This window comes from Schistocerca americana, chromosome 8, assembly GCF_021461395.2.
Source record: "Schistocerca americana isolate TAMUIC-IGC-003095 chromosome 8, iqSchAmer2.1, whole genome shotgun sequence".
Taxonomy (NCBI): Eukaryota; Metazoa; Arthropoda; class Insecta; order Orthoptera; family Acrididae; genus Schistocerca; species Schistocerca americana.
In genome coordinates this window covers 12,785,898-12,804,033 of record NC_060126.1, presented here as the reverse complement: position 1 = coordinate 12,804,033, position 18,136 = coordinate 12,785,898, and positions in this window count along the sequence as shown.

Here is an 18,136-nt window from a genome sequence, read left to right as displayed (position 1 = left end):
CATAGAAAGTGAGAGTGTCAGTCCTCTTGTACTTAAGTCGGCATTCTGCCTTTTGTATTAAATTCGGATGCAATTTCTGTGTTTCATCGTCAATAAGAAGGTCCAACGGATACAGTAAACTTGAAGTGAAGCATCGGAATTTAAACTGGACTCACAGGAGAGGTTCAAATCATAGAATGTTAGAGTGTCAGTCCCCTTGTACTTAAGTCGGCATTGTGCCTTTTGTATTAAATTCGGATGCAATTTCTGTGTTTCATCGTCAATAAGAAGGTCCAAGGTATACAGTAAACCTGAAGTGGAGCATCGGAATCTAATACTGGACTCACAGGAGAGGTTCAAATCATAGAAAGTTAGAGTGTCAGTCCTCTTGTACTTAAGTCGATATTGCGCCTTTTGTATTAAATTCGGATGCAATTTCTGTATTTCATCCTCAATAAGAAAGTCTTGGGTATACTGTAAACCTGAAGTGAAGCATCGGAATCTAAAACTGGACTCACAGGAGAGGTTCCAATCATAGAAAGTTAGAGTGTCAGTCCTCTTGTACTTCAGTCGGCATTGTGACTTTAGTATTAAATTCGGATGCAGTTTCTGTGTTTCATCGTCAATAAGAAGGTCCAAGGGATACAGTAAACCTGAAGTGAAGCATCGGAATCTAAAACTGGACTCACAGGAGAGGTTTAAATCAAAGATAGTTAGAGTGTCTGTCCTCTTGTACTTAAGTTGGCATTGTGCCTTTTGTATTAAATTCGGATGCAATTTCTGTGTTTCATCGTCAATAAGAAGGTCCAAGGGATACAGTAAACCTGCAGTGAAGCATCGGAATCAAAAACTGGAATCACGGGAGAGGTTTAAATCAAAGAAAGTTAGAGTGTCTGTCCTTTTGTACTTAAGTCGGCATTGTGCTTTTGTATTAAATTCGGATGCAATTTCTGTGTTTCATCGTCAATAAGAAGGTCCAAGGGATACAGTAAACCTGAAGTGAAGCATGGGAATCTAAAACTGGACTCACTGGAGAGGTTTAAATCAAAGAAAGTTAGAGTGTCTGTCCTCTTGTACTTAAGTCGGCATTGTGCCTTTTGTATTGAATTCGGATGCAATTTCTGTATTTCATCGTCAATAAGAAGGTCCAAGGTATACAGTAAACCTGAAGTGAAGCATCGGAATCTAAAACTGGACTCACAGGAGGGATTCAAATCATAGAAAGTTAGAGTGTCAGTCCTCTTGTACTTAAGTCGGCATTGTGTCTTTTGTATTAAATTCGGAAGCAATTTCTGTGTTTCGTCGTCAATAAGAAGGTCTTAGGTATACTGTAAACCTGAAGTGAAGCATCGGAATCTAAATCTGGACTAACAGGAGAGGTTCCAATCATCGAAAGTTAGAGTGTCAGTCCTTTCGCACTTAAGTCGGCATTGTGCCTTTTGTATTAAATTCGGATGCAGTTTCTGTGTTTCATCGTCAATAAGAATGTTCGACGGATACAGTAAACCTGAAGTAAAGCATCGGAATCTAAAACTGGGCTCACAGGAGAGGTTTAAAACAAAGAAATATAGAGTGTCGGTCCTCTTGTACATAAGTCGGCATAGTGCCTTTTGTATTAAATTCGGATGCAATCTCTGTGTTTCATCGTCAATAAGAAGGCCCAAGGGATACAGTAAACTTAAAGTGAAGCATCGGAATCAAAAACTGGACTCACAGGAGAGGTTTAAATCAAAGAAAGTTAGTGTGTCAGTCCGCTTGTACTTAAGTCGGCATTGTGCCTTCTGTATTAAATTTCGATGCAATTTCTGTGTTTCATCGTCAATAAAAAGGTCCAAAGGATACAGTAAACCTGAAGTGAGGTATCGGAATCTAAAACTGGACTCACAGGAGAGGTTCAAATCACAGAAAGTTAGAGTGTCAGCCCTTTTGTACTGAAGTCGGCATTGTGCCTTTTGTATTAAATTCGGATGCAATTTCTGTGTTTCATCGTTAATAAGAAGGTCCAACGGATACAGTAAACCTGAAGTGAAGCATCGAAATTTAAACTGGACTCACAGGAGAGGTTTAAATCAAAGAAAGATAGAGTGTCGGTCCTCTTTTACTTAAGTCAGCATTGTGCCTTTTGTATTAAATTCGGATGCAATTTCTGTGTTTCATCGTCAATAAGATGGTCCAAGGGATACATTACACCTGAAGTGAAGCATCGGAATCAAAAACTGGACCCACGGGACTGGTTTAAATCAAAGAAGGTTAGAGTGTCTGTCCTCTTGTACATAAGTCGGCATTGTGCCTTTTGTATTAAATTCGGATGCAATTTCTGTGAATCATCGACAACAAGAAGGTCCAAGGGATACAGTAAACCTGAATTGAAGCATCGGAATCTAAAACCGCACTCACTGGAGAGGTTTAAATCAAAGAAAGTTAGAGTGTCTGTCCTCTTGTACTTAAGTCGGCATTGTGCCTTTTGTATTAAATTCGGATGCAATTTCTGTGTTTCATCGTCAATAAGAAGGTCCAAGGTATACAGTAAACCTGAAGTAAAGCATCGGAATGTAAAACTGGACTCACAGGAGAGGTTTAAAACAAAGAAAGATAGAGTGTCGGTCCCCCTGTACATAAGTCGGCCTTGTACCTATTATATTAAATTCGGATGCAATTTCTGTTCCATCGTCAATACGAAGGCCCAAGGGATACAGTAAACTTAAAGTGAAGCATCGGAATCAAAAACTGGACTCACAGAAGAGCTTCAAATCATAGAATGTTCTAGTGTCAGTCCTCTTGTACTTAAGTCGGCATTGTGCCTTCTGTATTAAATTTGGATGCAATTTCTGTGTTTCATCGTCTATTAGAAGGTCCAAGGTATATAGTAAACCTGATGTGAAGCATCGGAATATAAAACTGGACTCACAGGAGTGGTTCAAATCATAGAAAGGTAGAGTGTCACTCCCCTTGTACTTAAGTCGACATTGTGCCTTTGGTATTAAATTCGGATGCAATTTCTGTGTTTCGTCGTCAATAAGAAGGTCCAAGGAATACAGTAAACGTGAAGTGAAGCATCGGAATCTAAAACTGGACTCACAGGAGAGGTTCAAATCATAGAAAGATAGAGTGTCAGTCCTCTTGTACTTAAGTCAGCATTGTGCCTTTTGTATTAAATTCGGATGCAATTTCTGTGTTTCATCGTCAATAAAAAGGTGCAAAGCATACAGTAAACCTGAAGTGAAGCATCGGAATCTAAAACTGGACTCACAGGCGAGGTTCAAATCACAGAAAGTTAGAGTGTCAGTCCTCTTGTACTTAAGTCGGCATGGTGCCTTTTGTATTAAATTCGGATGCAATTTCTGTGCTTCATCGTCAATAAGAAGGTCAAGGGATACAGTAAACCTGATGTGAAGCATCGGAATCTAAAACTGGACTCACAGGAGAGGATCATATCATAGAAAGTGAGAGTGTCAGTCCTCTTGTACTTAAGTCGGCATTCTGCCTTTTGTATTAAATTCGGATGCAATTTCTGTGTTTCATCGTCAATAAGAAGGTCCAACGGATACAGTAAACTTGAAGTGAAGCATCGGAATTTAAACTGGACTCACAGGAGAGGTTCAAATCATAGAATGTTAGAGTGTCAGTCCCCTTGTACTTAAGTCGGCATTGTGCCTTTTGTATTAAATTCGGATGCAATTTCTGTGTTTCATCGTCAATAAGAAGGTCCAAGGTATACAGTAAACCTGAAGTGGAGCATCGGAATCTAATACTGGACTCACAGGAGAGGTTCAAATCATAGAAAGTTAGAGTGTCAGTCCTCTTGTACTTAAGTCGATATTGTGCCTTTTGTATTAAATTCGGATGCAATTTCTGTATTTCATCCTCAATAAGAAAGTCTTGGGTATACTGTAAACCTGAAGTGAAGCATCGGAATCTAAAACTGGACTCACAGGAGAGGTTCCAATCATAGAAAGCTAGAGTGTCAGTCCTCTTGTACTTCAGTCGGCATTGTGACTTTAGTATTAAATTCGGATGCAGTTTCTGTGTTTCATCGTCAATAAGAAGGTCCAAGGGATACAGTGAACCTGAAGTGAAGCATCGGAATCTAAAACTGGACTCACAGGAGAGGTTTAAATCAAAGATAGTTAGAGTGTCTGTCCTCTTGTACTTAAGTTGGCATTGTGCCTTTTGTATTAAATTCGGATGCAATTTCTGTGTTTCATCGTCAATAAGAAGGTCCAAGGGATACAGTAAACCTGCAGTGAAGCATCGGAATCAAAAACTGGAATCACGGGAGAGGTTTAAATCAAAGAAAGTTAGAGTGTCTGTCCTTTTGTACTTAAGTCGGCATTGTGCTTTTGTATTAAATTCGGATGCAATTTCTGTGTTTCATCGTCAATAAGAAGGTCCAAGGGATACAGTAAACCTGAAGAGAAGCATCGGAATCTAAAACTGGACTCACTGGAGAGGTTTAAATCAAAGAAAGTTAGAGTGTCTGTCCTCTTGTACTTAAGTCGGCATTGTGCCTTTTGTATTGAATTCGGATGCAATTTCTGTATTTCATCGTCAGTAAGAAGGTCCAAGGTATACAGTAAACCTGAAGTGAAGCATCGGAATCTAAAACTGGACTCACAGGAGGGACTCAAATCATAGAAAGTTAGAGTGTCAGTCCTCTTGTACTTAAGTCGGCATTGTGTCTTTTGTATTAAATTCGGATGCAATTTCTGTGTTTCGTCGTCAATAAGAAGGTCTTAGGTATACTGTAAACCTGAAGTGAAGCATCGGAATCTAAATCTGGACTAACAGGAGAGGTTCCAATCATCGAAAGTTAGAGTGTCAGTCCTTTCGCACTTAAGTCGGCATTGTGCCTTTTGTATTAAATTCGGATGCAGTTTCTGTGTTTCATCGTCAATAAGAATGTTCGACGGATACAGTAAACCTGAAGTAAAGCATCGGAATCTAAAACTGGGCTCACAGGAGAGGTTTAAAACAAAGAAATATAGAGTGTCGGTCCTCTTGTACATAAGTCGGCATAGTGCCTTTTGTATTAAATTCGGATGCAATCTCTGTGTTTCATCGTCAATAAGAAGGCCCAAGGGATACAGTAAACTTAAAGTGAAGCATCGGAATCAAAAACTGGACTCACAGGAGAGGTTTAAATCAAAGAAAGTTAGTGTGTCAGTCCGCTTGTACTTAAGTCGGCATTGTGCCTTCTGTATTAAATTTCGATGCAATTTCTGTGTTTCATCGTCAATAAAAAGGTCCAAAGGATACAGTAAACCTGAAGTGAGGTATCGGAATCTAAAACTGGACTCACAGGAGAGGTTCAAATCACAGAAAGTTAGAGTGTCAGTCCTTTTGTACTGAAGTCGGCATTGTGCCTTTTGTATTAAATTCGGATGCAATTTCTGTGTTTCATCGTTAATAAGAAGGTCCAACGGATACAGTAAACCTGAAGTGAAGCATCGAAATTTAAACTGGTCTCACAGGAGAGGTTTAAATCAAAGAAAGATAGAGTGTCGGTCCTCTTTTACTTAAGTCAGCATTGTGCCTTTTGTATTAAATTCGGATGCAATTTCTGTGTTTCATCGTCAATAAGATGGTCCAAGGGATACATTACACCTGAAGTGAAGCATCGGAATCAAAAACTGGACCCACGGGACTGGTTTAAATCAAAGAAGGTTAGAGTGTCTGTCCTCTTGTACATAAGTCGGCATTGTGCCTTTTGTATTAAATTCGGATGCAATTTCTGTGAATCATCGACAATAAGAAGGTCCAAGGGATACAGTAAACCTGAATTGAAGCATCGGAATCTAAAACCGCACTCACTGGAGAGGTTTAAATCAAAGAAAGTTAGAGTGTCTGTCCTCTTGTACTTAAGTCGGCATTGTGCCTTTTGTATTAAATTCGGATGCAATTTCTGTGTTTCATCGTCAATAAGAAGGTCCAAGGTATACAGTAAACCTGAAGTAAAGCATCGGAATCTAAAACTGGACTCACAGGAGAGGTTCAAATCATAGGAAGTTAGAGTGTCAGTCCTCTTGTACTTAAGTCGATATTGAGCCTTTTGTATTAAATTCGGATGCAATTTCTGTATTTCATCCTCATTAAGAAAGTCTTGGGTATACCGTAAACCTGAAGTGAAGCATCGGAGTCTAAAACTGGACTCACACGAGAGGTTCCAATCATTGAAAATTAGAGTGTCAGTCCTCTTGTACTTAAGTCGGCATTGTGACTTTAGTATTAAATTCGGATGCAGTTTCTGTGTTTCATCGTCAATAAGAAGGTCCAAGGGATACAGTAAACCTGAAGTGAAGCATCGGAATCTAAAACTGGACTCACAGGAGAGGTTTAAATCAAAGATAGTTAGAGGGTCTGTCCTCTTGTACTTAAGTTGGCATTGTGCCTTATGTATTAAATTCGGGTGCAATTTCTGTGTTTCATCGTCAATAAGAAGGGCCAAGGGATACAGTAAACCTGAAGTGAAGCATCGGAATCAAAAACTGGAATCACGGGAGAGGTTTAAATCAAAGAAAGTTAGAGTGTCTGTCCTTTTGTACTTAAGTCGACATTGTGCCTTTTGTATAAAATTCGGATGCAATTTCTGTGTATCATCGTCAATAAGAAGGTCCAAGGGATACAGTAAACCTGAAGTGAAGCATCGGAATCTAAAACTGGACTCACTGGAGTGGTTTAAATCAAAGAAAGTTACAGTGTCTGTCCTCTTGTACTTAAGTCGGCATTGTGCCTTTTGTATTAAATTCGGATGCAATTTCTGTGTTTCATCGTCAATAAGAAGGTCCAAGGTATACAGTAAACCTGAAGTGAAGCATCGGAATCTAAAACTGGACTCACAGGGGAGATTCAAATCATAGAAAGTTAGAGTGTCAGTCCTCTTGTACTTATGTCGGCATTGTGCCTTTTGTATTAAATTCGGATGCAATTTCTGTGTTTCATCGTCAATTAGAAGGTCTTAGGTATTACTGTAAACGTGAAGTGAAGCATCGGAATCTATAATTGGACTCACAGGAGAGGTTCCAATCATCGAAAGTTAGAGTGTCAGTCCTCTCGCACTTAAGGCGGCATTGTGCCTTTTGTATTAAATTCGGATGCAGTTTCTGTGTTTCATCGTCAATAAGAAGGTCCAAGGGATACAGTAAACCTGAAGTGAAGCATCGGAATCAAAAACTGGACTCACAGGAGAGGTTTAAATCAAAGAAAGTTAGTGTGTCTGTCCTCTTGTACTTAAGTCGGCATTGTGCCTTTTGTAAAAAATTCGGATGCAATTTCTGTGTTTCATCGACAATAAGAAGGTCCAAGGTATACAGTAAACCTAAAGTGAAGCATCGGAATTCAAAACTGGACTCACAGGAGAGGTTCAAATTATAGAAAGGTAGAGTGTCAGTCCTCTTGTACTTAAGTCGGCATTGTGCCTTTTGTATTAAATTTCGATGCAATTTCTGTGTTTCATCGTCAATAAAAAGGTCCAAAGGATACAGTAAACCTGAAGTGAAGTATCGGAATCTAAAACTGGACTCACAGGAGAGGTTCAAATCACAGAAAGTTAGAGTGTCAGTCCTTTTGTACTGAAGTCGGCATTGTGCCTTTTGTATTAAATTCGGATGCAATTTCTGTGTTTCATCGTCAATAAGAAAGTCCAAGGGATACAGTCAATCTGAACTGAATCATCGGAGTCTAAAACTGGACTCACAAGAAAGATTCAAATCACAGAAAAATAGAGTGTCAGTCGTCTTGTACTTAAGTCGGCATTGTGCCTTTTGTATTAAATTCGGATGCAATTTCTATGTTTCATTGTCAATAAGAAGGTCCAAGGTATTCTGTAAAACTGAAGAGAAGCATCGGAATCTAAAACTGGACTCACAGGAGAGGTTCACATCATAAAAAGTTAGAGTGTCAGTCCTCTTGTACTTAAGTCGGCATTGTGCCGTTTGTATTAAATTCGGTAGCAATTTCTGTGTTTCATCGTCAATAAGAAGGTCCAAGGGATACAGTAAACCTGAAGTGGAGCATCGGAATCTAAAACTGGACTCACAGGAGAGGTTCAAATCATAGAAAGTTAGAGTGTCAGTCCTCTTGTACTTAAGTCGGCATTGTGCCTTTTGTATTAAATTCGGATGCAATTTCTGTGTTTCATCGTCAATAAGAAGGTCTTAGGTATACTGTAAACCTGAAGTGAAGCATCGGAATCTAAAACTAGACTCACAGGAGAGGTTCCAATCATAGAAAGTTAGAGTGTCAGTCCTCTTGTACTTAAGTCGGCATTGTGCCTTTTGTATTAAATTCGGATGCAATTTCTGTGTTTCATCGTCAATAAGAATGTCCATGGGATACAGTAAACCTGAAGTGAAGCATCGGAATCTAAAACTGGACTCACAGGAGTGGTTTAAATCAAAGAAAGTTAGAGTGTCTGTCCTCTTGTACTTGAGTCGGCATTGTGCCTTTTGTATTAAATTCGGAAGCAATTCCTGTGCTTCATCGTCAATAAGAATGTCCAAGGGATACAGTAAACCTGAAGTGAAGCATCGGAATCTAAAACTGGACTCACAGGAGAGGTTCAAATCATGGATAGTAAGAGTGTCAGTCCTCTTGTACTTAAGTCGGCATTGTGCCATTTGTATTAAATTCGGATGCAAATTCTGTGTTTGATAATCAATAAGAAGGTCCAAGTTATACAGTAAACCTGAAGCGAAGCATCGGAATCTAAAACTCAACTCACAGGAGAGGTTCAAATCATAGAAAGTTCTAGTTTCAGTCCTCTTGTACTTAAGTCGGCATTGTGCCTTTTGTACTAAATTTGGATGCAATATCTGTGTTTCATCGTCTGTAAGAAGGTCCAAGGTATATAGTAAACCTGAAGTGAAGCATCGGAATCTAAAACTGGACTCACAGGAGAGGTTCAAATCATAGAAAGTTAGGGTGTCACTCCCCTTGTACTTAAGTCGACATTGTGCCTTTGGTATTAAATTCGGATGCAATTTCTGTGCTTCGTCGACAATAAGTAGGTCCAAGGGATACAGTAAACGTGAAGTGAAGCATTGGAATCTAAAACTGGACTCACAGGAGAAGTTTAACTCAAAGTAAGTTAGAGTGTTTGTCCTCTTGTACTTAAGTCGGCATTGTGCCGTTTGTGTTAAATTCGGTAGCAATTACTGTGTTTCATCGTCAATAAGAAGGTCGAAGGGATACAGTAAACCTGAAGTGAAGCTTCGGAATCTAAAACTAGACTCACAGGAGTGGTTCATATCATTGAAAGTTAGAGTGTCAGTCCTCTTGTACTTAAGTCGGCATTGTCACTTTTGTATTAAATTCGGATGCAATTTCTGTGTTTCATCGTCAATAAGAAGGTCCAAGGGATACAGTAAACCTGAAGTGAAGCATCGGAATCAAAAACTGGACCCACGGGAGTGGTTTAAATCAAAGAAGGTTAGAGTGTCTGTCCTCTTGTACTTAAGTCGGCATTGTGCCTTTTGTATTAAATTCGGATACAATTTCTGTATTTCATCGTCAATAAGAAAGTCTAGGGTATACTGTAAACCTGAAGTGAAGCATCAAAATCTAAAACTGGACTCACAGGAGAGGTTCCAATCATAGAAAGTTAGAGTGTCAGTCCTCTTGTACTTAAGTCGGCATTGTGACTTTAGTATTAAATTCGGATGCAGTTTCTGTCTTTTTCGTCAATAAGAAGGTCCAAGGGATACAGTAAACCTGAAGTGAAGCATCGGAATCTAATACTGGACTCACAGGAGAGGTTTAAATCAAAGATAGTTAGAGTGTCTATCCTCTTGTACTTAAGTTGGCATTGTGCCTTTTGTATTAAATTCGGATGCAATTTCTGTGTTTCATCTTCAATAAGAAGGTCCAAGGGATACAGTAAACCTGAAGTGAAGCATCGGAATCAAAAACTGGAATCACGGGAGAGGTTTAAATGAAAGAAAGTTAGAGTGTCTGTCCTTTTGTACTTAAGTCGGCATTGTGCCTTTTGTATTGAATTCGGATGCAATTTCTGTGTTTCATCGTCAATAAGAAGGTCCAAGGGATACAGTAAACCTGAAGTGAAGCATCGGAATCTAAAACTGGACTCACTGGAGAGGTTTAAATCAAAGAAAGTTAGAGTGTCTGTCCTCTTGTACTTAAGTCGGCATTGTGCCTCTTGTATTAAATTCGGATGCAATTTCTGTGTTTCATCGTCAATAAGAAGGGCCATGGTATACAGTAAACCTGAAGTGAAGCATCGGAATGTAAAACTGGACTCACAGGAGAGGTTCAAATCATAGAAAGTTAGAGCGTCAGTCCTCTTGTACTTAAGTCGGCATTGTGCCTTTTGTATTTAATTCGGACGCAGTTTCTGTGTTTCATCGTCAATACGAAGGTCCAAGGGATACAGTAAACCTGAAGTAAAGCATCGGAATCTAAAACTGGACGCACAGGAGAGGTTTAAAACAAAGAAAGATAGAGTGTCGGTCCCCTTGTACATAAGTCGGCATAGTGCCTTTTGCATTAAATTCAGATGCAATTTCTGTGTTTCATCGTCAATAAGATGGCCCAAGAGATACAGTAAACTGAAAGTGAAGCATCGGAATCAAAAACTGGACTCACAGGAGAGGTTTAAATCAAAGAAAGTTAGAGTGTCTGTCCTCTTGTACTTAAGTCGGCATTGTGCCTTTTGTATTAAATTCGGATGCAATTTCTGTGTTTCATCGTCAATAAGAAGGTCCAAAAGATACAGTAAACCTGAAGTGAAGCATCGCAATCTACAACTAGACTCACTGGAGAGGTTTAAATCAAAGAAAGTTAGAGTGTCTGTCCTCTTGTACTTAAGTCGGCGTTGTGCCTTTTGTATTAAGTTCGGATGCAATTTCTGTGTTTCATCGTCAATACGAAGGTCCAAGGTATACAGTAAACCTGAAGTGAAGCATCGGAATCTAAAACTGGACTCACAGGCGAGGTTCAAATCACAGAAAGTTAGAGTGTCAGTCCTCTTGTACGTAAGTCGGCATTGTGCCTTTTGTATTAAATTCGGATACAATTTCTGTATTTCATCGTCAATAAGAAAATCTTGGGTATACTGTAAACCTGAAGTGAAGCATCAAAATCTAAAACTGGACTCACAGGAGAGGTTCCAATCATAGAAAGTTAGAGTGTCAGTCCTCTTGTACTTAAGTCGGCATTGTGACTTTAGTATTAAATTCGGATGCATTTTCTGTCTTTCATCGTCAATAAGAAGGTCCAAGGGATACAGTAAACCTGAAGTGAAGCATCGGAATCTAAAACTGGACTCACAGGAGAGGTTTAAATCAAAGATAGTTAGAGTGTCTATCCTCTTGTACTTAAGTTGGCATTGTGGCTTTTGTATTAAATTCGGATGCAATTTCTGTGTTTCATCTCAATAAGAAGGTCCAAGGGATACAGTAAACCTGAAGTGAAGCATCGGAATCAAAAACTGGAATCACGGGAGAGGTTTAAATGAAAGAAAGTTAGAGTGTCTGTCCTTTTGTACTTAAGTCGGCATTTTGCCTTTTGTATTAAATTCGGATGCAATTTCTGTGTTTCATCGTCAATAAGAAGGTCCAAGGGATACAGTAAACCTGAAGTGAAGCGTCGGAATCTAAAACTGGACTCACTGGAGAGGTTTAAATCAAAGAAAGTTAGAGTGTCTGTCCTCTTTTACTTAAGTCGGCATTGTGCCTTTTGTATTAAACTCGGATGCAATTTCTGTGTTTCATCGTCAATAAGAAGGGCCATGGTATACAGTAAACCTGAAGTGAAGCATCGGAATCTAAAACTGGAATCACAGGAGAGGTTCAAATCATAGAAAGTTAGAGCGTCTGTCCTCTTGTACTTAAGTCGGCATTGTGCCTTTTGTATTAAATTCGGATGCAATGTCTGTGTTTCATCGTCAATAAGAAGGTCTTAGGTATACTGTAAACCTGAAGTGAAGCATCGTAATCTAAAACTGGACTCACATTAGAGGTTCCAATCATTGAAAGTTAGAGTGTCAGTCCACTTGCACTTAAGTCGGCATTGTGCCTTTTCTATTAAATTCCGATGCAGTTTCTGTGTTTCATCGTCAATAAGAAGGTCCAAGGGATACAGTAAACCTGAAGTAAAGCATCGGAATCTAAAACTGGACTCACAGGAGAGGTTTAAAACAAAGAAAGATAGAGTGTCGGTCCCCTTGTACATAAGTCGGCATAGTGCCTTTTGTATTAAATTCGGATGCAATTTCTGTGTTTCATCGTCAATAAGATGGCCCAAGGGATACAGTAAACTGAAAGTGAAGCATCGGAATCAAAAACTGGACTCACAGGAGAGGTTTAAATCAAAGAAAGATAGAGTGTCTGTCCTCTTGTACTTAAGTCGGCATTGTGCCTTTTGTATTAAATTCGGATGCAATTTCTGTATTTCATCGTCAATAACAAGGTCATAGGTATACTCTAAACCTGAAGTGAAGCGTCGGAATCTAAAACTGGACTCGCAGGAGAGGTTCAAATCAAAGATAGTTAGAGTGTCTGTCCTCTTGTACTTAAGTTGGCATTGTGCCTTTTGCATTAAATTCGGATGCAATTTCTGTGTTTCATCGTCAATAAAAAGGTCCAAAGGATAGAGTAAACCTGAAGTGAAGCATCGGAATCTAAAACTGGAGTCACAGGCGAGGTTCAAAACACAGAAAGTTAGAGTGTCAGTCCTCTTGTACGTACGTCGGCATTGTGCCTTTTGTATTAAATTCGGATGCAATTTCTGTATTTCATCGTCAAAAAGAAGGTCCAAGGGATACAGTAAACCTGAAGTGAAGCATCGAAATTTAAACTGGACTCACAGGAGAGGTTTAAATCAAAGAAAGATAGAGTGTCGGTACTCTTGTACTTAAGTCGGCGTTGTGCCTTTTGTATTAAATTCGGATGCAATTTCTGAGTTTCATCGTCAATAAGAAGGTCCAAGGGATACAGTAAACCTGAAGTGAAGCATCGGAATCAAAAACTGTACCCACGGGAGTGGTTTAAATCATAGAAAATTAGAGTGTCAGTCCTCTTGTACTTAAGTCGGCATTGTGCTTTTTGTATTACATTCGGATGCAATTTCTGTGTTTCATCGTCAATAAGAAGGTCCAAGGGATACAGTAAGCCTGAAGTAAAGCAACGGAATCTAAAAGTGGACTCACAGGAGAGGTTTAAAACAAAGAAAGGTAGAGTGTCGGTCCTCTTGTACATAAGTCGGCATAGTGCCTTTTGTATTAAATTCGGATGCAATTTCTGTGTTTCATCGTCAATAAGAAGGCCCAAGGGATACAGTAAACCTAAAGTGAAGCATCTGGATCAAAAACTGGACTCACAGGAGAGGTTTAAGTCGAAGAAAGTTAGAGTGTCTATCCTCTTGTACTTAAGTCGGCATTGTGCCTTTTGTATTAAATTCGGATGCAATTTCTGTGTTTCATCGTCAATAAGAAGGGCCAAGGTATACAGTAAACCTGAAGTGAAGCATCGGAATCTAAAACTGGACTCACAGGAGAGGTTTAAATCATAGAAAGATAGAGTGTCAGTTCTCTTGTACTTATGTCAGCATTGTGCCTTTTGAATTAAATTCGGATGCAATTTCTGTGTTTCATCGTCAATAAAAAGGTCCAAAGGATACAGTAAACCTGAAGTGAAGCATCGGAATCTAAAACTGGACTCACAGGAGAGGTTTAAATCATAGAAAGATAGAGTGTCAGTCCTCTTGTACTTATGTCAGCATTGTGCCTTTTGTAATAAATTCGGATGCAATATCTGTATTTCATCGTCAAAAAGACGGTCCAAGGTATACAGTAAACGTGAAGTAAGGCATCGGAATCTAAAACTGGACTCACAGGAGAGGTTTAAATCAAAGAAAGATAGAGCGTCTGTCCTCTTGTACTTAAGTTGGCATTGTGCCTTTTGTATTAAATTCGGATGCAATTTCTGTGTTTCATCGTCAACAAGAAGGTCCAAGGGAGACAGTAAACCTGAAGTGAAGCATCGGAATCTAAAACTGGACTCACAGGAGAGGTTCAAATCATAGAAAGTTACGGTGTCAGTCCTCTTGTACTTAAGTCGGCATTGTGCCTTTTGTAATAAATTCGGATGCAATTTCTGTGTTTCATCGTCAATAAGAAGGTCTTAGGTATACTGTAAACCTGAAGTGAAGCACCGGAATCTAAAACTGGACTCACAGGAGAGGTTCCAATCATCGAAAGTTAGAGTGTTAGTCCACTTGCACTTCAGTCGGCATTGTGCCTTTTGTATTAAATTCGGATGCAGTTTCTGTGTTTCATCGGCAATAAGAAGGTCCAAGGGATACAGTAAACCTGAAGTAACGCATCGGAATCTAAAACTGGACTCACAGCAGAGGTTCAAATCATAGAAAGTTAGAGTGTCAGGCCTCTTGTACTTAAGTCTGCATTGTCCCTTTTGTATTGAATTCGGATGCAATTTCTGTATTTCATCGTCAATAACAAGGTCATAGGTATACTCTACACCTGAAGTGAAGCATCGGAATCTAAAACTGGACTCACTGGAGAGGTTTAAATCAAAGATAGTTAGAGTGTCTGTTCTCTTGTACTTAAGTTGGCATTGTGCCTTTTGTATTAAATTCAGATGCAATTTCTGTGTTTCATAGTCAATAAAAAGGTCCAAAGGATACAGTAAACCTGAAGTGAAGCATCGGAATCTAAAACTGGACTCACAGGAGAGGTTCAAATCATAGAAAGTTAGAGTGTCAGTCCTCTTGTACTTAAGTCGGCATTGTGCCTTTTGTATTAAATTCGGTTGCAATTTCTGTATTTCATCGTCAATAAGAAGGTCTTGGGTATACTGTAAACCTGAAGTGAAGCATCGGAATCTAAAATTGGACTCACAGGAGGGGTTTAAATCAAAGATAGTTAGAATGTCTGTCTTCTTGTACTTAAGTTGGCATTGTGCCTTTTGTATTAAATTCGGATGCAATTTCTGTGTTTCATCGTCAATAAGAAGTTCCAAGGGATACAGTAAACCTGAAGTGAAGCATCGGAATAAAAAACTGGACTCACGGGAGAGGTTTAAATCAAAGAATGTTAGAGTGTCTGTCCTCTTGTACTTAAGTCATCATTGTGATTTTTGTATTAAATTCGGATGCATTTTCTGTGTTTCATCGTCAATAAGAAGGTCCAAGGTATACTGTAAACCTGAAGTGATGCATCGGAATCTAAAACTGGACTCACAGGAGAGGTTCCAATCATCGAAAGTTAGAGTGTCAGTCCTCTTGCACTTAAGTCGGCATTGTGCCTCTTGTATTAAATTCGGATGCAATTTCTGTGTTTCATCGTCAATAAGAAGGTCCAAGGGATACAGTAAGCCTGAAGTAAAGCATCGGAATCTAAAAGTGGACTCACAGGAGAGGTTTAAAACAAAGAAAGGTAGAGTGTCGGTCCTCTTGTACATAAGTCGGCATAGTGCCTTTTGTATTAAATTCGGATGCAATTTCTGTGTTTCATCGTCAATAAGAAGGCCCAAGGGATACAGTAAACCTAAAGTGAAGCATCTGAATCAAAAACTGGACTCACAGGAGAGGTTTAAGTCAAAGAAAGTTAGAGTGTCTGTCCTCTTGTACTTAAGTCGGCATTGTGCCTTTTGTATTAAATTCGGATGCAATTTCTGTGTTTCATCGTCAATAAGAAGGGCCAAGGTATACAGTAAACCTGAAGTGAAGCATCGGAATCTAAAACTGGACTCACAGGAGAGGTTTAAATCATAGAAAGATAGAGTGTCAGTCCTCTTGTACTTATGTCAGCATTGTGCCTTTTGTATTAAATTCGGATGCAATTTCTGTGTTTCATCGTCAATAAAAAGTCCAAAGGATACAGTAAACCTGAAGTGAAGCATCGGATTCTAAAACTGGACTCACAGGAGAGGTTTAAATCATAGAAAGATAGAGTGTTAGTCCTCTTGTACTTATGTCAGCATTGTGCCTTTTGTTATAAATTCGGATGCAATATCTGTATTTCATCGTCAAAAAGACGGTCCAAGGTATACAGTAAACGTGAAGTGAAGCATCGGAATCTAAAACTGGACTCACAGGAGAGGTTTAAATCAAAGAAAGATAGAGCGTCTGTCCTCTTGTACTTAATTTGGCATTGTGCCTTTTGTATTAAATTCGGATGCAATTTCTGTGTTTCATCGTCAACAAGAAGGTCCAAGGGAGACAGTAAACCTGAAGTGAAGCATCGGAATCTAAAACTGGACTCACAGGAGAGGTTCAAATCATGGAAAGTTACGGTGTCAGTCCTCTTGTACTTAAGTCGGCATTGTGCCTTTTGTAATAAATTCTGATGCAATTTCTGTGTTTCATCGTCAATAAGAAGGTCTTAGGTATACTGTAAACCTGAAGTGAAGCACCGGAATCTAAAACTGCACTCACAGGAGAGGTTCCAATCATCGAAAGTTAGAGTGTTAGTCCACTTGCACTTCAGTCGGCATTGTGCCTTTTGTATTAAATTCGGATGCAGTTTCTGTGTTTCATCGGCAATAAGAAGGTCCAAGGGATACAGTAAACCTGAAGTAACGCATCGGAATCTAAAACTGGACTCACAGCAGAGGTTTAAAACAAAGAAAGATAGAGTGTCGGTCCTCTTGTACTTAAGTCGGCATTGTGCCTTTTGTATTAAATTCGGATGTAATTTCTGTGTTTCATCGTCAATAAGAAGGTCCAAGGGATACAGTAAACCTGAACTGAAGCATCGCAATCTAAACCTAGACTCACTGGAGAGGTTTAAATCAAAGAAAGTTATAGTGTCTGTCCTCTTGTACTTAAGTCGGCATTGTGCCTTTTGTATTAAGTTCGGATGCAATTTCTGTGTTTCATCGTCAATACGAATGTCCAAGGTATACAGTAAACCTGAAGTGAAGCATCGGTATCTAAAACTGGACTCACAGGAGACGTTCAAATCATAGAAAGTTAGAGTGTCAGGCCTCTTGTACTTAAGTCTGCATTGTCCCTTTTGTATTAAATTCGGATGCAATTTCTGTATTTCATCGTCAATAACAAGGTCATAGGTATACTCTACACCTGAAGTGAAGCATCGGAATCTAAAACTGGACTCACTGGAGAGGTTTAAATCAAAGATAGTTAGAGTGTCTGTTCTCTTGTACTTAAGTTGGCATTGTGCCTTTTGTATTAAATTCGGATGCAATTTCTGTGTTTCATAGTCAATAAAAAGGTCCAAAGGATACAGTAAACCTGAAGTGAAGCATCGGAATCTAAAACTGGACTCACAGGAGAGGTTCAAATCATAGAAAGTTAGAGTGTCAGTCCTCTTGTACTTAAGTCGGCATTGTGCCTTTTGTATTAAATTCGGTCGCCATTTCTGTATTTCATCGTCAATAAGAAGGTCTTGGGTATACTGTAAACCTGAAGTGAAGCATCGGAATCTAAAATTGGACTCACAGGAGAGGTTTAAATCAAAGATAGTTAGAATGTCTGTCTTCTTGTACTTAAGTTGGCATTGTGCCTTTTGTATTAAATTCGGATGCAATTTCTGTGTTTCATCGTCAATAAGAAGTTCCAAGGGATACAGTAAACCTGAAGTGAAGCATCGGAATAAAAAACTGGACTCACGGGAGAGGTTTAAATCAAAGAATGTTAGAGTGTCTGCCCTCTTGTACTTAAGTCATCATTGTGCCTTTTGTATTAAATTCGGATGCAATTTCTGTGTTTCATCGTCAATAAGAAGGTCCGAGGTATACAGTAAACCTTAAGTGAAGCATCGGAATCTAAAACTGGACTCACAGGAGAGGTTCAAATCATAGAAAGTTAGAGTGTCAGTCCTCTTGTACTTAAGTCGGCATTGTGCTTTTTGGATTAAGTTCGGATGCAATTTCTGTATTTCATCGTCAATATGAAGGTCCAAAGTATACAGTAAACCTGAAGTGAAGCATCGGAATCTAAAACTGGACTCACAGGAGAGGTTCCAATCATAGAAAGTTAGAGTGTCAGCCCTCTTGTACTTAAGTCGGCATTGTGCCTTTTGTATTAAGTTCGGATGCAATTTCTGTATTTCATCGTCAATATGAAGGTCCAAAGTATACAGTAAACCTGAAGTGAAGCATCAGAATCTAAAACTGGACTCACAGGAGAGGTTCAAATCATAGAAAGTTAGAATGTCGGT